Source organism: Channa argus, unplaced genomic scaffold, assembly GCF_033026475.1.
Source record: "Channa argus isolate prfri unplaced genomic scaffold, Channa argus male v1.0 Contig039, whole genome shotgun sequence".
Lineage (NCBI taxonomy): Eukaryota > Metazoa > Chordata > Actinopteri > Anabantiformes > Channidae > Channa > Channa argus.
The window spans coordinates 203,162-225,770 of record NW_027125258.1 but is presented as its reverse complement, the minus strand read 5'-3'; the positions used below and the strand labels follow the sequence as shown (position 1 = coordinate 225,770).

Here is a 22,609-nt window from a genome sequence, read left to right as displayed (position 1 = left end):
ATAGTTGCAGTTGATCTAAAAGTGATTGCTGAAACAGAGTGGGACTTTGCTCAAACACGCCTGGAAATATGTTGCTTTATTGAGGATCAAAAGGTCTTTTCAGGGGTTCAGTTTCTGCAGACCCACATTATAACTGCAGAAAAACTTGATCTCTTGTCCAGCTGAAAATGAAAGTCACTTCCGGCAATTACACACAGTAAAGCAGCCAAATTACAGTCAGCTTTCTCAGGGGAGCTGATTTCACAAACTGAGGTATGGAAACTGACTTTACCCGACTAGATACCAGTCGGAGAACGCCAATTTCGTTGTCATTTATAGACGTAACCATGTTTCCAATCAGGTTTCTCAAACTGTGCCTATATAAGTAACAAAAGGCTGCAAGCCCCATGATGGATGCTGAGGTTTTCGAAAGAAAAGCAATTCAGAAAACCCAGCTGCAACTGCAGCCAGACTTGGCTGCTTGTACAATCGTTTTGCCAAACAAAATTAATCATCTAACCAACACTCCAACTGAGACCCACTAAACTCACTTACAAGAGCTTTACTCACTTCACGCACAACTGATGCTCCACTTTAACTCACGCCAAATGAGGTGGCCATGATGTGCACCCAAACGGTTAGTTCAAAGCAATATATTCCAAGCCTAAGACTTACTGTCTGGAGGAAGATGCTGAAAACAATCGGCTAAACAGTTGCAGTTGATCTAAAAGTGATTGCTGAAACAAAGTGGGACTTTGCGCAAACACACCTGGAAATCAGGTTTCCAATGAGGTTTCTCAAACTGTGCGTATATACGTAACAAAAGGCTGCAAGCCCCACGATGGATGCTGAGGTTTTTGAAAGAGAAGCAATTCAGAAAACCCAGCTGCAACTGCAGCCAGACTTGGCTGCTTGTACAAACGTTTTGCCAAACAAAATTAATCATCTAACCAACACTCCAACTGAGACCCACTAAACTCACTTACAAGAGCTTCACTCACTTCATGTCACTGTCATAAGTTGTGCAAAGTCCCGACTGACGTCCTTTCAAGCTCAGACAAAGGTGAATATTGCAAGAAATGGAGACTTTTCTCAAGAACACCTTGAGTATGTTGATTGAATTAGAGAATAATAAACTAATGAGTTAGTTCCACTGTCATAAAGAGTCAATTCCAACCAATGGCTGTCAGGATGGCCGAGCGGTCTAAGGCGCCAGACTTAAGCAAGGGCTCTTTCCCCAAAGGGACTTCTGGTCTCCAATGGAGGCGTGGGTTCAAATCCCACTCCTGACATTTCTTCCCTCTGCATGTTGGTCATGATTTAGACATAGTTGTATTTGACAACTTTAGCAACTCGTGATTGTCTTTTGTTGCACAAAGCAAAAGACATGGCGACACTATTGCATAATCCTTCTCTACCAGATACCAATGTGCTGCTGAGATGATGCCGCCGCAACATTCTTACGAGAATGCACCTCGGGCACTCCTGGCAGTAATTTCTGACAACTGACGCTCCACATCAACTCACGTCAAGTGAGGTGGCCATGATGTGCACCCAAACGGTTAGTTCAAGCAATATATTCCAAGCCTAATACTTACTGTCTGGAGGAAGATGCAGAAAACAAACGGCTAAAAAGTTGCAGTTGATCTAAAAGTGATTGCTGAAACAGAGTGGGACTTTGCTAATACACGCCTGGAAATATGTTGCTTTATTGAGGATTAAAAGGTCTTTTCAGGAGTTCAGTTTCAGGAGACCCACACTAAAACTGCAGAAAAACTTGATCTCTTGTCCAGCTGAAAATGAAAGTCACTTCCGGCAATTACACACAGTAAAGTAGCCAAATTACAGTCGGCTTTCTCGGGGGAGCTGATTTCACAAACTGAGGTATGGAAACTGACTTTACCCGACTAGATACCAGTCGGAGATTGCCAATTTCGTTGTCGTTTATAAACGTAACCATGTTTCCAATCAGGTTTCTCAAACTGTGCGTATATAAGTAACAAAAGGCTGCAAGCCCCATGATGGATGCTGAGGTTTTCGAAAAAGAAGCAATTCAGAAAACCCAGCTGCAACTGCAGCCAGACTTGGCTGCTTGTACAATCGTTTTGCCAAACAAAATTAATCATCTAACCAACAATCCAACTGAGACCCACTAAACTCACTTACAAGAGCTTCATTCACTTCATGTCACTGTCATAAGTTGTGCAAAGTCCCGACTGACGTCCTTTCAAGCTGAGACAAAGGTGAATAATGCAAGAAATTGAGACTTTTCTCAAGAAAACCTTGAGTATGTTGATTGAATTAGAGAATAACAACCTAATGAGTTAGTTCCACTGTCCTAAAGAGTCAATTCCCACCAATGGCTGTCAGGATGGCCGAGCGGTCTAAGGCGCCAGACTTAAGCAAGGGCTCTTTCCCCAAAGGGACTTCTAGTCTCCAATGGAGGCGTGGGTTCAAATCCCACTCTTGACATTTCTTCCCTCTGCATTTTAGACATGTTTGTATTTGACAACTTTAGCAACTCGTGATTGTCTTTTGTTGCACCAAGCAAAAGACATGGCGACACTATTGCATAATCCTTCTCTACCAGATACCAATGTGCTGCTGAGATGATGCTGCCGCAACATTCTTACGAGAATGCACCTCGGGCACTCCTGGCAGTAATTTCTGACAACTGACGCTCCACATCAACTCACGTCAAGTGAGGTGGCCATGATGTGCATGCAAACGGTTAGTTCAAAGCAATATATTCCAAGCGTAATACTTACTGTCCGAGGAAGATGCTGAAAACAAACGGCTAAATAGTTGCAGCTGATCTAAAAGTGATTGGTGAAACAGAGTGGGACTTTGCTCAAACAAGCCTGGAAACATGTTGCTTTATTGTGGATCAAAAGGTCTTTTCAGGAGTTCAGTTTCTGCAGACCCACACTATAACTGCAGAAAAACTTGATCTCTTGTCCAACTGAAAATGAAAGTCACTTCCGGGAATTACACACAGTAAAGTAGCCAAATTACAGTCGGCTTTCTCAGGGGAGCTGATTTCACAAACTGATGTATGGAAACTGAGTTTACCCGCCTAGATACCAGTCGGAGAACGCCAATTTCATTGTCGTTTATAAACGTAGCCTTGTTTCCAATCATGTTTCTCAAACTGTGCGTATATAAGTAACAAAAGGCTGCAAGCCCCATGATGGATGCTGAGGTTTTCGAAAGAGAAGCAATTCAGAAAACCCAGCTGCAACTGCAGCCAGACTTGGCTGCTTGTACAATCGTTTTGCCAAACAAAATTAATCATCCAACCAACAATCCAACTGAGACCCACTAAACTCACTTACAAGAGCTTCACTCACTTCATGTCACTGTCATAAGTTGTGCAAAGTCCCGACTGACGTCCTTTCAAGCTGAGACAAAGGTGAATATTGCAAGAAATGGAGACTTTTCTCAAGAACACCTTGAGTATGTTGATTTAATTAGAGAATAATAAACTAATGAGTTAGTTCCACTGTCCTAAAGAGTCAATTCCCACCAATGGCTGTCAGGATGGCCGAGCGGTCTAAGGCGCCAGACTTAAGCAAGGGCTCTTCCCCCAAAGGGACTTCTGGTCTCCAATGGAGGCGTGGGTTCAAATCCTACTCCTGACATTTCTTCCCTCTGCATGTTGGTCATGATTTAGACATGTTTGTATTTGACAACTTTAGCAACTCGTGATTGTCTTTTGTTGCACAAAGCATAAGACATGGCGACACTATTGCATAATCTGTCTCTACCAGATATCAATGTGCTGCTGAGATGATGCTGCCGCAACATTCTTACGAGAATGCACCTCGGGCACTCCTAGTAGTAATTTCTGACAACTGGCGCTCCACATCAACTCACGTCAAGTCAGGTGGCCATGATGTGCATGCAAACGGTTAGTTCAAAGCAATATATTCCAAGCGTAATACTTACTGTCCGAGGAAGATGCTGAAAACAAACGGCTAAATAGTTGCAGCTGATCTAAAAGTGATTGCTGAAACAGAGTGGGACTTTGCTCAAACACGCCTGGAAATATGTTGCTTTATTGAGGATCAAAAGGTCTTTTCAGGGGTTCAGTTTCTGCAGACCCACACTATAACTGCAGAAAAACTTGATCTCTTGTCCAGCTGAAAATGAAAGTCACTTCCGGCAATTACACGCAGTAAAGAAGCCAAATTACAGTCAGCTTTCTCAGGGGAGCTGATTTCACAAACTGAGGTATGGAAACTGACTTTACCCGACTAGATACCAGTCGGAAAACGCCAATTTCGTTGTCGTTTATAAACGTAACCATGTTTCCAATCAGGTTTCTCAAACTGTGCGTATATAAGTAACAAAAGGCTGCAAGCCCCATGATGGATGCTGAGGTTTTCGAAAGAGAAGCAATTCAGAAAACCCAGCTGCAACTGCAGCCAGACTTGGCTGCTTGTACAATCGTTTTGCCAAACAAAATTAATCATCTAACCAACAATCCAACTGAGACCCACTAAACTCACTTACAAGAGCTTCACTCACTTCATGTCACTGTCATAAGTTGTGCAAAGTCCCGACTGACGTCCTTTCAAGCTGAGACAAAGGTGAATATTGCAAGAAATAGAGACTTTTCTCAAGAACACCTTGAGTATGTTGATTGAATTAGAGAATAATAAACTAATGAGTTACTTCCACTGTCCTAAAGAGTCAATTCCCACCAATGGCTGTCAGGATGGCCGAGCGGTCTAAGGCGCCAGACTTAAGCAAGGGCTCTTTCCCCAAAGGGACTTCTGGTCTCTAATGGAGGCGTGGGTTCAAATCCCACTCTTGACATTTCTTCCCTCTGCATGTTAGTCATGATTTAGACATGTTTGTATTTGACAACTTTAGCAACTCGTGATTGTCTTTTGTTGCACCAAGCAAAAGACATGGCGACACTATTGCATAATCCTTCTCTACCAGATACCAATGTGCTGCTGAGATGATGCTGCCGCAACATTCTTACGAGAATGCACCTCGGGCACTCCTGGTAGTAATTTCTGACAACTGACGCTCCACATCAACTCACGTCAAGTGAGGTGGCCATGATGTGCATGCAAACGGTTAGTTCAAAGCAATATATTCCAAGCGTAATACTTACTGTCCGAGGAAGATGCTGAAAACAAACGGCTAAATAGTTGCAGCTGATCTAAAAGTGATTGCTGAAACAGAGTGGGACTTTGCTAAAACACGCCTGGAAATATGTTGCTTTATTGAGGATTAAAAGGTCTTTTCAGGAGTTCAGTTTCAGGAGACCCACACTAAAACTGCAGAAAAACTTGATCTCTTGTCCAGCTGAAAATGAAAGTCACTTCCGGCAATTACACACAGTAAAGTAGCCAAATTACAGTCGGCTTTCTCGGGGGAGCTGATTTCACAAACTGAGGTATGGAAACTGACTTTACCCGACTAGATACCAGTCGGAGATTGCCAATTTCGTTGTCGTTTATAAACGTAACCATGTTTCCAATCAGGTTTCTCAAACTGTGCGTATATAAGTAACAAAAGGCTGCAAGCCCCATGATGGATGCTGAGGTTTTCGAAAGAGAAGCAATTCAGAAAACCCAGCTGCAACTGCAGCCAGACTTGGCTGCTTGTACAATCGTTTTGCCAAACAAAATTAATCATCTAACCAACAATCCAACTGAGACCCACTAAACTCACTTACAAGAGCTTCACTCACTTCATGTCACTGTCACAAGTTGTGCAAAGTCCCGACTGACGTCCTTTCAAGCTGAGACAAAGGTGAATAATGCAAGAAATGGAGACTTTTCTCAAGAACACCTTGAGTATGTTGATTGAATTAGAGAATAATAAACTAATGAGTTAGTTCCACTGTCCTAAAGAGTCAATTCCCACCAATGGCTGGCAGGATGGCCGAGCGGTCTAAGGCGCAAGATTTAAGCAAGGGCTCTTTCCCCAAAGGGACTTCTGGTCTCCAATGGAGGTGTGGGTTCAAATCCCACTTCTGACATTTCTTCCCTCTGCATGTTGGTCATGATTTAGACATGTTTGTATTTGACAACTTTAGCAACTCGTGATTGTCTTTTTTTGCGCAAAGCAAAAGACATGGCGACACTATTGCATAATCCTTCTCTACCAGATACCAATGTGCTGCTGAGATGATGCTGCCGCAACATTCTTACGAGAATGCACCTCGGGCACTCCTGGCAGTAATTTCTGACAACTGACGCTCCACATCAACTCACGTCAAGTGAGGTGGCCATGATGTGCATGCAAACGGTTATTTCAAAGCAATATATTCCAAGCGTAATACTTACTGTCCGAGGAAGATGCTGAAAACAAACGGCTAAATAGTTGCAGCTGATCTAAAAGTGATTGGTGAAACAGAGTGGGACTTTGCTCAAACACGCCTGGAAACATGTTGCTTTATTGTGGATCAAAAGGTCTTTTCAGGAGTTCAGTTTCTGCAGACCCACACTATAACTGCAGAAAAACTTGATCTCTTGTCCAACTGAAAATGAAAGTCACTTCCGGCAATTACACACAGTAAAGTAGCCAAATTACAGTCGGCTTTCTCAGGGGAGCTGATTTCACAAACTGAGGTATGGAAACTGAGTTTACCCGACTAGATACCAGTCGGAGAACGCCAATTTCATTGTCGTTTATAAACGTAGCCTTGTTTCCAATCAGGTTTCTCAAACTGTGCGTATATAAGTAACAAAAGGCTGCAAGCCCCATGATGGATGCTGAGGTTTTCGAAAGAGAAGCAATTCAGAAAACCCAGCTGCAACTGCAGCCAGACTTGGCTGCTTGTACAATCGTTTTGCCAAACAAAATTAATCATCCAACCAACAATCCAACTGAGACCCACTAAACTCACTTACAAGAGCTTCACTCACTTCATGTCACTGTCATAAGTTGTGCAAAGTCCCGACTGACGTCCTTTCAAGCTGAGACAAAGGTGAATATTGCAAGAAATGGAGACTTTTCTCAAGAACACCTTGAGTATGTTGATTTAATTAGAGAATAATAAACTAATGAGTTAGTTCCACTGTCCTAAAGAGTCAATTCCCACCAATGGCTGTCAGGATGGCCGAGCGGTCTAAGGCGCCAGACTTAAGCAAGGGCTCTTTCCCCAATGGGACGTCTGGTCTCCAATGGAGGCGTAAGTTCAAATCCCACTCCTGATATTTCTTCCCTCTGCATGTTGGTCATGATTTAGACATGTTTGTATTTGACAACTTTAGCAACTCGTGCTTATCTTTTGTTGCACAAAGCATAAGACATGGCGACACTATTGCATAATCTGTCTCTACCAGATACCAATGTGCTGCTGAGATGATGCTGCCGCAACATTCTTACGAGAATGCACCTCGGGCACTCCTGGTAGTAATTTCTGACAACTGACGCTCCACATCAACTCACGTCAAGTCAGGTGGCCATGATGTGCATGCAAACGGTTAGTTCAAAGCAATATATTCCAAGCGTAATACTTACTGTCCGAGGAAGATGCTGAAAACAAACGGCTAAATAGTTGCAGCTGATCTAAAAGTGATTGCTGAAACAGAGTGGGACTTTGCTCAAACACGCCTGGAAATATGTTGCTTTATTGAGGATCAAAAGGTCTTTTCAGGGGTTCAGTTTCTGCATACCCACACTATAACTGCAGAAAAACTTGATCTCTTGTCCAGCTGAAAATGAAAGTCACGTCCGGCAATTACACACAGTAAAGTACCCAAATTACAGTCAGCTTTCTCAGGGGAGCTGATTTCACAAACTGAGGTATGGAAACTGAGTTTACCCGACTAGATACCAGTCGGAGAACGCCAATTTCATTGTCGTTTATAAACGTAACCATGTTTCCAATCAGGTTTCTCAAACTGTGCGTATATAAGTAACAAAAGGCTGCAAGCCCCATGATGGATGCTGAGGTTTTCGAAAGAGAAGCAATTCAGAAAACCCAGCTGCAACTGCAGCCAGACTTGGCTGCTTGTACAATCGTTTTGCCAAACAAAATTAATCATCTAACCAACAATCCAACTGAGACCCACTAAACTCACTTACAAGAGCTTCACTCACTTCATGTCACTGTCATAAGTTGTGCAAAGTCCCGACTGACGTCCTTTCAAGCTGAGACAAAGGTGAATATTGCAAGAAATGGAGACTTTTCCCAAGAACACCTTGAGTATGTTGATTGAATTAGAGAATAATAAACTAATGAGTTAGTTCCACTGTCCTAAAGAGTCAATTCCCACCAATGGCTGTCAGTATGGCCGAGCGGTCTAAGGTGCCAGACTTAAGCAAGGGCTCTTCCCCCAAAGGGACTTCTGGTCTCCAATGGAGGCGTGGGTTCAAATCCCACTCCTGACATTTCTTCCCTCTGCATGTTGGTCATGATTTAGACATGTTTGTATTTGACAACTTTAGCAACTCGTGATTGTCTTTTGATGCACAAAGCAAAAGACATGGCGACACTATTGCATAATCCTTCTCTACCAGATACCAATGTGCTGCTGAGATGATGCTGCCGCAACATTCTTACGAGAATGCACCTCGGGCACTCCTGGCAGTAATTTCTGACAACTGACGCTCCACATCAACTCACGTCAAGTGAGGAGGCCATGATGTGCATGCAAACGGTTAGTTCAAAGCAATATATTCCAAGCGTAAGACTTACTGTCCGAAGAAGATGCTGAAAACAAACGGCTAAATAGTTGCAGTTGATCTAAAAGTGATTGCTGAAACAAAGTGGGACTTTGTGCAAACACAACTGGAAATCAGGTTTCCAATGAGGTTTCACAAACTGTCCGTATATACGTAACAAAAGGCTGCAAGCCCCACGATGGATGCTGAGGTTTTCGAAAGAGAAGCAATTCAGAAAACCCAGCTGCAACTGCAGCCAGACTTGGCTGCTTGTACAAACGTTTTGCCAAACAAAATTGATCATCTAACCAACACTCCAACTGAGACCCACTAAACTCACTTACAAGAGCTTTACTCACTTCACGCACAACTGATGCTCCACTTTAACTCACGTCAAATGAGGTGGCCATGATGTGCACCCAAACGGTTAGTTCAAAGCAATATATTCCAAGCCTAAGACTTACTGCCTGGAGGAAGATGCAGAAAACAAACTGCTAAATAGTTGCAGTTGATCTAAAAGTGATTGCTGAAACAAAGTGGGACTTTGCGCAAACACACCTGGAAATCAGGTTTCCAATGAGGTTTCTCAAACTGTGCGTATATACGTAACAAAAGGCTGCAAGCCCCACGATGGATGCTGAGGTTTTTGAAAGAGAAGCAATTCAGAAAACCAAGCTGCAACTGCAGCCAGACTTGGCTGCTTGTACAAACGTTTTGCCAAACAAAATTAATCATCTAACCAACACTCCAAATGAGACCCACTAAACTCACTTACAAGAGCTTCACTCACTTCATGTCACTGTCATAAGTTGTGCAAAGTCCCGACTGACGTCCTTTCAAGCTGAGACAAAGGTGAATATTGCAAGAAATGGAGACTTTTCTCAAGAACACCTTGAGTAAGTTGATTGAATTAGAGAATAATAAACTAATGAGTTAGTTCCACTGTCCTAAAGAGTCAATTCTCACCAATGGCCGTCAGGATGGCCGAGCGGTCTAAGGCGCCAGACTTAAGCAAGGGCTCTTTCCCCAAAGGGACTTCTGGTCTCCAATGGAGGTGTAAGTTCAAATCCCACTCCTGACATTTTCTTCCCTCTGCATGTTGGTCATGATTTACACATGTTTGTATTTGACAACTTTAGCAACTCGTGATTGTCTTTTGTTGCACAAAGCAAAAGACATGGCGACACTATTGCATAATCCTTCTCTACCAGATACCAATGTGCTGCTGAGATGATGCTGCCGCAACATTCTTACGAGAATGCACCTCGGGCACTCCTGGTAGTAATTTCTGACAACTGACGCTCCACATCAACTCACGTCAAGTGAGGTGGCCATGATGTGCATGCAAACGGTTAGTTCAAAGCAATATATTCCAAGCGTAATACTTACTGTCCGAGGAAGATGCTGAAAACAAACGGCTAAATAGTTGCAGCTGATCTAAAAGTGATTGCTGAAACAGAGTGGGACTTTGCTCAAACACGCCTGGAAATATGTTGCTTTATTGAGGATCAAAAGGTCTTTTCAGGGGTTCAGTTTCTGCATACCCACACTATAACTGCAGAAAAACTTGATCTCTTGTCCAGCTGAAAATGAAAGTCACTTCCGGCAATTACACACAGTAAAGTACCCAAATTACAGTCAGCTTTCTCAGGGGAGCTGATTTCACAAACTGAGGTATGGAAACTGAGTTTACCCGACTAGATACCAGTCGGAGAACGCCAATTTCATTGTCGTTTATAAACGTAACCATGTTTCCAATCAGGTTTCTCAAACTGTGCGTATATAAGTAACAAAAGGCTGCAAGCCCCATGATGGATGCTGAGGTTTTCGAAAGAGAAGCAATTCAGAAAACCCAGCTGCAACTGCAGCCAGACTTGGCTGCTTGTACAATCGTTTTGCCAAACAAAATTAATCATCTAACCAACAATCCAACTGAGACCCACTAAACTCACTTACAAGAGCTTCACTCACTTCATGTCACTGTCATAAGTTGTGCAAAGTCCCGACTGACGTCCTTTCAAGCTGAGACAAAGGTGAATATTGCAAGAAATGGAGACTTTTCTCAAGAACACCTTGAGTATGTTGATTGAATTAGAGAATAATAAACTAATGAGTTAGTTCCACTGTCCTAAAGAGTCAATTCCCACCAATGGCTGTAAGAATGGCTGAGCGGTCTAAGGCACCAAACTTAAGAAAGGGCTCGTTCCCCAAAGGCACTTCTGGTCTCCAATGGAGGCGTGGGTTCAAATCCCACTCCTGACATTTCTTCACTCTGCATGTTGGTCATGATTTAGACATGTTTGTATTTGACAACTTTAGCAACTCGTGATTGTCTTTTGATGCACAAAGCAAAAGACATGGCGACACTATTGCATAATCCTTCTCTACCAGATACCAATGTGCTGCTGAGATGATGCTGCCGCAACATTCTTACAAGAATGCACCTCGGGCACTCCTGCCAGTAATTTCTGACAACTGACACTCCACATCAACTCACGTCAAGTGAGGTGGCCATGATGTGCATGCAAACGGTTAGTTCAAAGCAATATATTCCAAGCGTAAGACTTACTGTCCGAAGAAGATGCTGAAAACAAACGGCTAAATAGTTGCAGTTGATCTAAAAGTGATTGCTGAAACAAAGTGGGACTTTGTGCAAACACAACTGGAAATCAGGTTTCCAATGAGGTTTCTCAAACTGTCCGTATATACGTAACAAAAGGCTGCAAGCCCCACGATGGATGCTGAGGTTTTCGAAAGAGAAGCAATTCAGAAAACCCAGCTGCAACTGCAGCCAGACTTGGCTGCTTGTACAAACGTTTTGCCAAACAAAATTGATCATCTAACCAACACTCCAACTTAGACCCACTAAACTCACTTACAAGAGCTTTACTCAATTCACGCACAACTGACGCTCAAAAACAAAATTAATCATCCAACCAACAATTCAACTGAGACCCACTAAATTCACTTACAAGAGCTTCACTCACTTCATGTCACTGTCATAAGTTGTGCAAAGTCCCGACTGACGTCCTTTCAAGGTGAGACAAAGGTGAATATTGCAAGAAATGGAGACTTTTCTCAAAAACACCTTGAGTATGTTGATTGAATTAGAGAATAATAAACTAATGAGCTAGTTCCACTGTCCTAAAGAGTCAATTCCCACCAATGGCTGTCAGGATGGCCGAGCGGTCTAAGGCGCCAGACTTAAGCAAGGGCTCTTTCCCCAAAGGGACTTCTGGTCTCCAATGGAGGTGTGGGTTCAAATCCCACTCCTGACATTTCTTCCCTCTGCATGTTGGTCATGATTTAGACATAGTTGTATTTAACAACTTTAGCAACTCGTGATTGTCTTTTGTTGCAAAAAAGCAAAAGACATGGCGACACTATTGCATAATCCTTCTCTACCAGATACCAATGTGCTGCTGAGATGATGCTGTCGCAACATTCTAACGAGAATGCACCTCGGGCACTCCTGGCAGTAATTTCTGACAACTGACGCTCCACATCAACTCACGTCAAGTGAGGTGGCCATGATGTGCACCCAAACGGTTAGTTCAAAGCAATATATTCCAAGCCTAAGACTTACTGTCTGGAGGAAGAGGCAGAAAACAAACGGCTAAATAGTTGCAGTTGATCTAAAAGTGATTGCTGAAACAGAGTGGGACTTTGCTCAAACACGCCTGGAAATATGTTGCTTTATTGAGGATCAAAAGGTCTTTTCAGGGGTTCAGTTTCTGCAGACCCACATTATAACTGCAGAAAAACTTGATCTCTTGTCCAGCTGAAAATGAAAGTCACTTCCGGCAATTACACACAGTAAAGCAGCCAAATTACAGTCAGCTTTCTCAGGGGAGCTGATTTCACAAACTGAGGTATGGAAACTGATTTTACCCGACTAGATACCAGTCGGAGAACGCCAATTTCGTTGTCGTTTATAGACGTAACCATGTTTCCAATCAGGTTTCTCAAACTGTGCCTATATAAGTAACAAAAGGCTGCAAGCCCCATGATGGATGCTGAGGTTTTCAAAAGAAAAGCAATTCAGAAAACCCAGCTGCAACTGCAGCCAGACTTGGCTGCTTGTACAATCGTTTTGCCAAACAAAATTAATCATCTAACCAACAATCCAACTGAGACCCACTAAACTCACTTACAAGAGCTTTACTCACTTCACGCACAACTGATGCTCCACTTTAACTCACGCCAAATGAGGTGGCCATGATGTGCACCCAAACGGTTAGTTCAAAGCAATATATTCCAAGCCTAAGACTTACTGTCTGGAGGAAGATGCAGAAAACAAACTGCTAAATAGTTGCAGTTGATCTAAAAGTGATTGCTGAAACAAAGTGGGACTTTGCGCAAACACACCTGGAAATCAGGTTTCCAATGAGGTTTCTCAAACTGTGCGTATATACGTAACAAAACGCTGCAAGCCCCATGATGGATGCTGAGGTTTTCGAAAGAGAAGCAATTCAGAAAACCCAGCTGCAACTGCAGCCAGACTTGGCTGCTTGTACAAACGTTTTGCCAAACAAAATTAAGACTTACTGTCCGAAGAAGATGCTGAAAACAAATGGCTAAATACTTGCAGTTCATCTAAAAGTGATTGCTGAAACAAAGTGGGACTTTGCGCAAACACACCTGGAAATCAGGTTTCCAATGATGTTTCTCAAACTGTCCGTATATACGTAACAAAAGGCTGCAAGCCCCACAATGGATGCTGAGGTTTTCGAAAGAGAAGCAATTCATAAAACCCAGCTGCAACTGCAGCCAGACTTGGCTGCTTGTACAAACGTTTTGCCAAACAAAATTAATCATCTAACCAACACTCCAACTGAGACCCACTAAACGCACTTACAAGAGCTTCACTTACTTCATGTCACTGTCATAAGTTGTGCAAAGTCCCGACTGACGTCCTATCAAGCTGAGACAAAGGTGAATATTGCAAGAAATGGAGACATTTCTCAAAAACACCTTGAGTATGTTGATTGAATTAGAGAATAATAAACTAATGAGTTAGTTCCACTGTCCTAAAGAGTCAATTCCCACCAATGGCTGTCAGGATGGCCGAGCGGTCTAAGGCGCCAGACTTAAGCAAGGGCTTTTTCCCCAATGGGACTTCTGGTCTCCAATGGTGGCGTAAGTTCAAATCCCACTCCTGACATTTCTTCCCTCTGCATGTTGGTCATGATTTAGACATGTTTGTATTTGACAACTTTAGCAACTCGTGATTGTCTTTTGTTGCACAAAGCAAAAGACATGGTGCCACTATTGCATAATCCTTCTCTACCAGATACCAATGTGCTGCTGAGATGATGCTGCCGCAACATTCTTACGAGAATGCACCTCGGGCACTCCTGGTAGTAATTTCTGACAACTGACGCTCCACATCAACTCACGTCAAGTCTGGTGGCCATGATGTGCATGCAAACGGTTAGTTCAAAGCAATATATTCCAAGCGTAATACTTACTGTCCGAGGAAGATGCTGAAAACAAACGGCTAAATAGTTGCAGCTGATCTAAAAGTGATTGCTGAAACAGAGTGGGACTTTGCTCAAACACGCCTGGAAATTTGTTGCTTTATTGAGGATCAAAAGGTCTTTTCAGGGGTTCAGTTTCTGCAGACCCACACTATAACTGCAGAAAAACTTGATCTCTTGTCCAGCTGAAAATGAAAGTCACTTCCGGCAATTACACACAGTAAAGTAGCCAAATTACAGTCAGCTTTCTCAGGGGAGCTGATTTCACAAACTGAGGTATGGAAACTGACTTTACCCGACTAGATACCAGTCGGAGAACGCCAATTTCGTTGTCGTTTATAAACGTAACCATGTTTCCAATCAGGTTTCTCAAACTGTGCGTATATAAGTAACAAAAGGCTGCAAGCCCCATGATGGATGCTGAGGTTTTCGAAAGAGAAGCAATTCAGAAAACCCAGCTGCAACTGCAGCCAGACTTGGCTGCTTGTACAATCGTTTTGCCAAACAAAATTAATCATCTAACCAACAATCCAACTGAGACCCACTAAACTCACTTACAAGAGCTTCACTCACTTCATGTCACTGTCATAAGTTGTGCAAAGTCCCGACTGACGTCCTTTCAAGCTGAGACAAAGGTGAATATTGCAAGAAATGGAGACTTTTCTCAAAAACACCTTGAGTATGTTGATTGAATTAGAGAATAATAAACTAATGAGTTAGTTCCACTGTCCTAAAGAGTCAATTCCCACCAATGGCTATCAGGATGGCTGAGCGGTCTAAGGCACCAGACTTAAGAAGGGGCTCGTTCCCCAAAGGGACTTCTGGTCTCCAATGGAGGCGTGGGTTCAAATCCCAATCCTGACATTTCTTCCCTCTCCATGTTGATTATGATTTAGACATGTTTGTATTTGACAACTTTAGCAACTCGTGATTGTCTTTTGTTGCACGAAGCAAAAGACATGGCGACACTATTGCATAATCCTTCTCTACCAGATACCAATCTGCTGCTGAGATGATGCTGCCGCAACATTCTTACGAGAATGCACCTCGGGCACTCCTGGCAGTAATTTCTAACAACTGACGCTCCACATCAACTCACGTCAAGTGAGGTGGCCATGATGTGCATGCAAACGGTGAGTTCAAAGCAATATATTCCAAGCGTAAGACTTACTGTCCGAAGAAGATGCTGAAAACAAATGGCTAAATACTTGCAGTTCATCTAAAAGTGATTGCTGAAACAAAGTGGGACTTTGCGCAAACACACCTGGAAATCAGGTTTCCAATGATGTTTCTCAAACTGTCCGTATATACGTAACAAAAGGCTGCAAGCCCCACGATGGATGCTGAGGTTTTCGAAAGAGAAGCAATTCAGAAAACCCAGCTGCAACTGCAGCCAGACTTGGCTGCTTGTACAAACGTTTTGCCAAACAAAATTAATCATCTAACCAACACTCCAACTGAGACCCACTAAACTCACTTACAAGAGCTTTACTCACTTCACGCACAACTGATGCTCCACTTTAACTCACGTCAAATGAGGTGGCCATGATGTGCACCCAAACGGTTAGTTCAAAGCAATATATTCCAAGCCTAAGACTTACTGTCTGGAGGAAGATGCTGAAAACAAACGGCTAAACAGTTGCAGTTGATCTAAAAGTGATTGCCGAAACAAAGTGGGACTTTGCGCAAACACACCTGGAAATCAGGTTTCCAATGAGGTTTCTCAAACTGTGCGTATATACGTAACAAAAGGCTGCAAGCCCCATGATGGATGCTGAGGTTTTCGAAAGAGAAGCTATTCAGAAAACCCAGCTGCAACTGCAGCCAGACTTGGCTGCTTGTACAATCGTTTTGCCAAACAAAATTAATCATCTAACCAACAATCCAACTGAGACCCACTAAACTCACTTACAAGAGCTTCACTCACTTCATGTCACTGTCATAAGTTGTGCAAAGTCCTGACTGACGTCCTTTCAAGCTGAGACAAAGGTGAATATTGCAAAAAAATGGAGACTTTTCTCAAGAACACCTCGAGTATGTTGATTGAATTAGAGAATAATAAACTAATGAGTTACTTCCACTGTCCTAAAGAGTCAATTCCCACCAATGGCTGTCAGGATGGCCGAGTGGTCTAAGGCGCCAGACTTAAGCAAGGGCTCTTTCCCCAATGGGACGTCTGGTCTCCAATGGAGGCGTAAGTTCAAATCCCACTCCTGACATTTCTTCCCTCTGCATGTTGGTCATGATTTAGACATGTTTGTATTTGAAAACTTTAGCAACTCGTGCTTGTCTTTTGTTGCACAAAGCATAAGACATGGCGACACTATTGCATAATCTGTCTCTACCAGATACCAATGTGCTGCTGAGATGATGCTGCCGCAACATTCTTACGAGAATGCACCTCGGGCACTCCTGGTAGTAATTTCTGACAACTGACGCTCCACATCAACTCACGTCAAGTCAGGTGGCCATGATGTGCATGCAAACGGTTAGTTCAAAGCAATATATTCCAAGCGTAATACTTACTGTCCGAGGAAGATGCTGAAAACAAACGGCTAAATAGTTGCAGCTGATCTAAAAGTGATTGCTGAAACAGAGTGGGACTTTGCTCAAACACGCCTGCAAATATGTTGCTTTATTGAGGATCAAAAGGTCTTTTCAGGGGTTCAGTTTCTGCAGACCCACACTATAACTGCAGAAAAACTTGATCTCTTGTCCCGCTGAAAATGAAAGTCACTTCCGGCAATTATACACAGTAAAGCAGCCAAATTACAGTCAGCTTTCTCAGGGGAGCTGATTTCACAAACTGAGGTATGGAAACTGACTTTACCCGACTAGATACCAGTCGGAAAACGCCAATTTCGTTGTCGTTTATAAACGTAACCATGTTTCCAATCAGGTTTCTCAAACTGTGCGTATATAATTAACAAAAGGCTGCAAGCCCCATGATGGATGCTGAGGTTTTCGAAAGAGAAGCAATTCAGAAAACCCAGCTGCAACTGCAGCCAGACTTGGCTGCTTGTACAATCGTTTTGCCAAACAAAATTAATCATCTAACCAACAATCCAACTGAGACCCACTAAACTCACTTACAAGAGCTTTACTCACTTCATGTCACTGTCATAAGTTGTGCAAAGTCCCGACTGACGTCCTTTCAAGCTGAGACAAAGGTGAATATTGCAAGAAATGGAGACTTTTCTCAAGAACACCTTGAGTATGTTGATTGAATTAGAGAATAATAAACTAATGAGTTACTTCCACTGTCCTAAAGAGTCAATTCCCACCAATGGCTGCCAGGATGGCTAAGGCGCCAGACTTAAGCAAGGGCTCTTTCCCCAAAGGGACTTCTGGTCTCCAATGGAGGCGTGGGTTCAAATCCCACTCCTGACATTTCTTCCCTCTGCATGTTGGTCATGATTTAGACATGTTTGTATTTGACAACTTTAGCAACTCGTGATTGTCTTTTGATGCACAAAGCAAAAGACATGGCGACACTATTGCATAATTCTTCTCTACCAGATACCAATGTGCTGCTGAGATGATGCTGCCGCAACATTCTTACGAGAATGCACCTCGGGCACTCCTGGCAGTAATTTCTGACAACTGACGCTCCACATCAACTCACGTCAAGTGAGGTGGCCATGATGTGCATGCAAACGGTTAGTTCAAAGCAATATATTCCAAGCGTAAGACTTACTGTCCGAAGAAGATGCTGAAAACAAACGGCTAAATAGTTGCAGTTGATCTAAAAGTGATTGCTGAAACAAAGTGGGACTTTGTGCAAACACAACTGGAAATCAGGTTTCCAATGAGGTTTCACAAACTGTCCGTATATACGTAACAAAAGGCTGCAAGCCCCACGATGGATGCTGAGGTTTTCGAAAGAGAAGCAATTCAGAAAACCCAGCTGCAACTCCAGCCAGACTTGGCTGCTTGTACAAACGTTTTGCCAAACAAAATTAATCATCTAACCAACACTCCAACTGAGACCCACTAAACTCACTTACAAGAGCTTTACTCACTTCACGCACAACTGATGCTCCACTTTAACTCACGTCAAATGAGGTGGCCATGATGTGCACCCAAACGGTTAGTTCAAAGCAATATATTCCAAGCCTAAGACTTACTGCCTGGAGGAAGATGCAGAAAACAAACTGCTAAATAGTTGCAGTTGATCTAAAAGTGATTGCTGAAACAAAGTGGGACTTTGCGCAAACACACCTGGAAATCAGGTTTCCAATGAGGTTTCTCAAACTGTGCGTATAAACGTAACAAAAGGCTGCAAGCCCCACGATGGATGCTGAGGTTTTTGAAAGAGAAGCAATTCAGAAAACCCAGCTGCAACTGCAGCCAGACTTGGCTGCTTGTACAAACGTTTTGCCAAACAAAATTAATCATCTAACCAACACTCCAACTGAGACCCACTAAACTCACTTACAAGAGCTTCACTCACTTCATGTCACTGTCATAAGTTGTGCAAAGTCCCGACTGACGTCCTTTCAAGCTGAGACAAAGGTGAATATTGCAAGAAATGGAGACTTTTCTCAAGAACACCTTGAGTATGTTGATTGAATTAGAGAATAATAAACTAATGAGTTAGTTCCACTGTCCTAAAGAGTCAATTCTCACCAATGGCTGTCAGGATGGCCGAGCGGTCTAAGGCGCCAGACTTAAGCAAGGGTTCTTTCCCCAATGGGACTTCTGGTCTCCAATGGAGGTGTAAGTTCAAATCCCACTCCTGACATTTGTTCCCTCTGCATGTTGGTCATGATTTACACATGTTTGTATTTGACAACTTTAGCAACTCGTGCTTGTCTTTTGTTGCACAAAGCAAAAGACATGGCGACACTATTGCATAATCCTTCTCTACCAGATACCAATGTGCTGCTGAGATGATGCTGCCGCAACATTCTTACGAGAATGCACCTCGGGCACTCTTGGTAGTAATTTCTGACAACTGACGCTCCACATCAACTCACGTCAAGTGAGGTGGCCATGATGTGCATGCAAACGGTTAGTTCAAAGCAATATATTCCAAGCGTAATACTTACTGTCCGAGGAAGATGCTGAAAACAAACGGCTAAATAGTTGCAGCTGATCTAAAAGTGATTGCTGAAACAGAGTGGGACTTTGCTCAAACACGCCTGGAAATATGTTGCTTTATTGAGGATCAAAAGGTCTTTTCAGGGGTTCAGTTTCTGCATACCCACACTATAACTGCAGAAAAACTTGATCTCTTGTCCAGCTGAAAATGAAAGTCACTTCCGGCAATTACACACAGTAAAGTACCCAAATTACAGTCAGCTTTCTCAGGGGAGCTGATTTCACAAACTGAGGTATGGAAACTGAGTTTACCCGACTAGATACCAGTCGGAGAACGCCAATTTCATTGTCGTTTATAAACGTAACCATGTTTCCAATCAGGTTTCTCAAACTGTGCGTATATAAGTAACAAAAGGCTGCAAGCCCCATGATGGATGCTGAGGTTTTCGAAAGAGAAGCAATTCAGAAAACCCAGCTGCAACTGCAGCCAGACTTGGCTGCTTGTACAATCGTTTTGCCAAACAAAATTAATCATCTAACCAACAATCCAACTGAGACCCACTAAACTCACTTACAAGAGCTTCACTCACTTCATGTCACTGTCATAAGTTGTGTAAAGTCTTGACTGACGTCCTTTCAAGCTGAGACAAAGGTGAATATTGCAAGAAATGGAGACTTTTCTCAAGAACACCTTGAGTATGTTGATTGAATTAGAGAATAATAAACTAATGAGTTAGTTCCACTGTCCTAAAGAGTCAATTCCCACCAATGGCTGTCAGGATGGCTGAGCGGTCTAAGTCACCAGACTTAAGAAAGGGCTTGTTCCCCAAAGGGACTTCTGGTCTCCAATGGAGGCGTAGGTTCAAATCCCACTCCTGACATTTCTTCACTCTGCATGTTGGTCATGATTTAGACATGTTTGTATTTGACAACTTTAGCAACTCGTGATTGTCTTTTGATGCACAAAGCAAAAGACATGGCGACACTATTGCATAATCCTTCTCTACCAGATACCAATGTGCTGCTGAGATGATGCTGCCGCAACATTCTTACAAGAATGCACCTCGGGCACTCCTGCCAGTAATTTCTGACAACTGACACTCCACATCAACTCACGTCAAGTGAGGTGGCCATGATGTGCATGCAAACGGTTAGTTCAAAGCAATATATTCCAAGCGTAAGACTTACTGTCCGAAGAAGATGCTGAAAACAAACGGCTAAATAGTTGCAGTTGATCTAAAAGTGATTGCTGAAACAAAGTGGGACTTTGTGCAAACACAACTGGAAATCAGGTTTCCAATGAGGTTTCTCAAACTGTCCGTATATACGTAACAAAAGGCTGCAAGCCCCACGATGGATGCTGAGGTTTTCGAAAGAGAAGCAATTCAGAAAACCCAGCTGCATCTCCAGCCAGACTTGGCTGCTTGTACAAACGTTTTGCCAAACAAAATTGATCATCTAACCAACACTCCAACTTAGACCCACTAAACTCACTTACAAGAGCTTTACTCAATTCAAGCACAACTGACGCTCCACTTTAACTCACGTCAAATGAGGTGGCCATGATGTGCACCCAAACGGTTAGTTCAAAGCAATATATTCCAAGCCTAAGACTGACTGTCTGGAGGAAGATGCAGAAAACAAACTGCTAAATAGTTGCAGTTGATCTAAAAGTGATTGCTGAAACAAAGTGGGACTTTGCGCAAACACACCTGGAAATCAGGTTTCCAATGAGGTTTCTCAAACTGTGCGTATATACGTAACAAAAGGCTGCAAGCCCCACGATGGATGCTGAGGTTTTTGAAAGAGAAGCAATTCAGAAAACCCAGCTGCAACTGCAGCCAGACTTGGCTGCTTGTACAAACGTTTTGCCAAACAAAATTAATCATCTAACCAACACTCCAACTGAGACCCACTAAACTCACTTACAAGAGCTTCACTCACTTCATGTCACTGTCATAAGTTGTGCAAAGTCCCGACTGACGTCCTTTCAAGCTAAGACAAAGGTGAATATTGCAAGAAATTGAGACTTTTCTCAAGAACACCTTGAGTATGTTGAATGAATTAGAGAATAATAAACTAATGAGTTAGTTCCACTGTCCTAAAGAGTCAATTCTCACCAATGGCTGTCAGGATGGCCGAGCGGTCTAAGGCGCCAGACTTAAGCAAGGGCTCTTTCCCCAAAGGGACTTCTGGTCTCCAATGGAGGCGTAAGTTCAAATCCCACTCCTGACATTTCTTCCCTCTGCATGTTGGTCATGATTTAGACATGTTTGTATTTGACAACTTTAGCAACTCGTGATTGTCTTTTGTTGCACAAAGCAAAAGACATGGCGACAATATTGCATAATCCTTCTCTACCAGATACCAATGTGCTGCTGAGATGATGCTGCCGCAACATTCTTACGAGGATGCACCTCGTGCACTCCTGGTAGTAATTTCTGACAACTGACGCTCCACATCAACTCACGTCAAGTCAGGTGGCCATGATGTGCATGCAAACGGTTAGTTCAAAGCAATATATTCCAAGCGTAATACTTACTGTCCGAGGAAGATGCTGAAAACAAACGGCTAAATAGTTGCAGCTGATCTAAAAGTGATTGCTGAAACAGAGTGGGACTTTGCTCAAACACGCCTGGAAATATGTTGCTTTATTGAGGATCAAAAGGTCTTTTCAGGGGTTCAGTTTCTGCAGACCCACACTATAACTGCAGAAAAACTTGATCTCTTGTCCAGCTGAAAATGAAAGTCACTTCCGGCAATTACACACAGTAAAGTAGCCAAATTACAGTCAGCTTTCTCAGGGGAGCTGATTTCACAAACTGAGGTATGGAAACTGACTTTACCCGACTAGATACCAGTCGGAGAACGCCAATTTCGTTGTCGTTTATAAACGTAACCATGTTTCCAATCAGGTTTCTCAAACTGTGCGTATATAAGTAACAAAAGGCTGCAAGCCCCATGATGGATGCTGAGGTTTTCGAAAGAGAAGCAATTCAGAAAACCCAGCTGCAACTGCAGCCAGACTTGGCTGCTTGTACAATCGTTTTGCCAAACAAAATTAATCATCTAACCAACAATCCAACTGAGACCCACTAAACTCACTTACAAGAGCTTCACTCACTTCATGTCACTGTCATAAGTTGTGCAAAGTCCCGAATGACGTCCTTTCAAGCTGAGACAAAGGTGAATATTGCAAGAAATGGAGACATTTCTCAAGAACACCTTGAGTATGTTGATTGAATTAGAGAATAATAAACTAATGAGTTAGTTCCACTATCCTAAAGAGTCAATCCCCACCAATGGCTGTCAGGATGGCCGAGCGGTCTAAGGCGCCAGACTTAAGCAAGGGCTCTTTCCCCAAAGGGACTTCTGGTCTCCAATGGAGGCGTGGGTTCAAATCTCACTCCTGACATTTCTTCCCACTGCATGTTGGTCATGATTTAGACATGTTTGTATTTGACAAAATTAGC

At 42.9% G+C, this 22,609-nt stretch overlaps 12 non-coding genes across 12 annotated transcripts; all 12 read left to right on the top strand.

Moving 5' to 3' along the window:
• Positions 1-1,164: 1,164 nt before the first annotated feature.
• Positions 1,165-1,271, top strand: trnal-uaa (transfer RNA leucine (anticodon UAA)). The gene is made up of 2 exons: positions 1,165-1,202; positions 1,227-1,271. It is a non-coding gene; the product is annotated as a tRNA-Leu (tRNA).
• A 1,073-nt stretch (positions 1,272-2,344) lies between these two features.
• On the top strand, positions 2,345-2,451 carry trnal-uaa (transfer RNA leucine (anticodon UAA)). The gene is made up of 2 exons: positions 2,345-2,382; positions 2,407-2,451. It is a non-coding gene; the product is annotated as a tRNA-Leu (tRNA).
• A 1,062-nt stretch (positions 2,452-3,513) lies between these two features.
• On the top strand, positions 3,514-3,620 carry trnal-uaa (transfer RNA leucine (anticodon UAA)). The gene is made up of 2 exons: positions 3,514-3,551; positions 3,576-3,620. It is a non-coding gene; the product is annotated as a tRNA-Leu (tRNA).
• Positions 3,621-4,693: 1,073 nt separating this feature from the next.
• trnal-uaa (transfer RNA leucine (anticodon UAA)) lies at positions 4,694-4,800 on the top strand. The gene is made up of 2 exons: positions 4,694-4,731; positions 4,756-4,800. It is a non-coding gene; the product is annotated as a tRNA-Leu (tRNA).
• Positions 4,801-8,233: 3,433 nt separating this feature from the next.
• On the top strand, positions 8,234-8,340 carry trnal-uaa (transfer RNA leucine (anticodon UAA)). The gene is made up of 2 exons: positions 8,234-8,271; positions 8,296-8,340. It is a non-coding gene; the product is annotated as a tRNA-Leu (tRNA).
• Positions 8,341-9,587: 1,247 nt separating this feature from the next.
• On the top strand, positions 9,588-9,694 carry trnal-uaa (transfer RNA leucine (anticodon UAA)). Its single transcript has 2 exons — positions 9,588-9,625; positions 9,650-9,694. It is a non-coding gene; the product is annotated as a tRNA-Leu (tRNA).
• A 2,090-nt stretch (positions 9,695-11,784) lies between these two features.
• On the top strand, positions 11,785-11,891 carry trnal-uaa (transfer RNA leucine (anticodon UAA)). The gene is made up of 2 exons: positions 11,785-11,822; positions 11,847-11,891. It is a non-coding gene; the product is annotated as a tRNA-Leu (tRNA).
• Positions 11,892-16,205: 4,314 nt separating this feature from the next.
• On the top strand, positions 16,206-16,312 carry trnal-uaa (transfer RNA leucine (anticodon UAA)). Its single transcript has 2 exons — positions 16,206-16,243; positions 16,268-16,312. It is a non-coding gene; the product is annotated as a tRNA-Leu (tRNA).
• A 2,418-nt stretch (positions 16,313-18,730) lies between these two features.
• On the top strand, positions 18,731-18,837 carry trnal-uaa (transfer RNA leucine (anticodon UAA)). The gene is made up of 2 exons: positions 18,731-18,768; positions 18,793-18,837. It is a non-coding gene; the product is annotated as a tRNA-Leu (tRNA).
• A 1,073-nt stretch (positions 18,838-19,910) lies between these two features.
• trnal-uaa (transfer RNA leucine (anticodon UAA)) lies at positions 19,911-20,017 on the top strand. The gene is made up of 2 exons: positions 19,911-19,948; positions 19,973-20,017. It is a non-coding gene; the product is annotated as a tRNA-Leu (tRNA).
• A 1,247-nt stretch (positions 20,018-21,264) lies between these two features.
• On the top strand, positions 21,265-21,371 carry trnal-uaa (transfer RNA leucine (anticodon UAA)). The gene is made up of 2 exons: positions 21,265-21,302; positions 21,327-21,371. It is a non-coding gene; the product is annotated as a tRNA-Leu (tRNA).
• A 1,073-nt stretch (positions 21,372-22,444) lies between these two features.
• Positions 22,445-22,551, top strand: trnal-uaa (transfer RNA leucine (anticodon UAA)). The gene is made up of 2 exons: positions 22,445-22,482; positions 22,507-22,551. It is a non-coding gene; the product is annotated as a tRNA-Leu (tRNA).
• Positions 22,552-22,609: the final 58 nt, after the last annotated feature.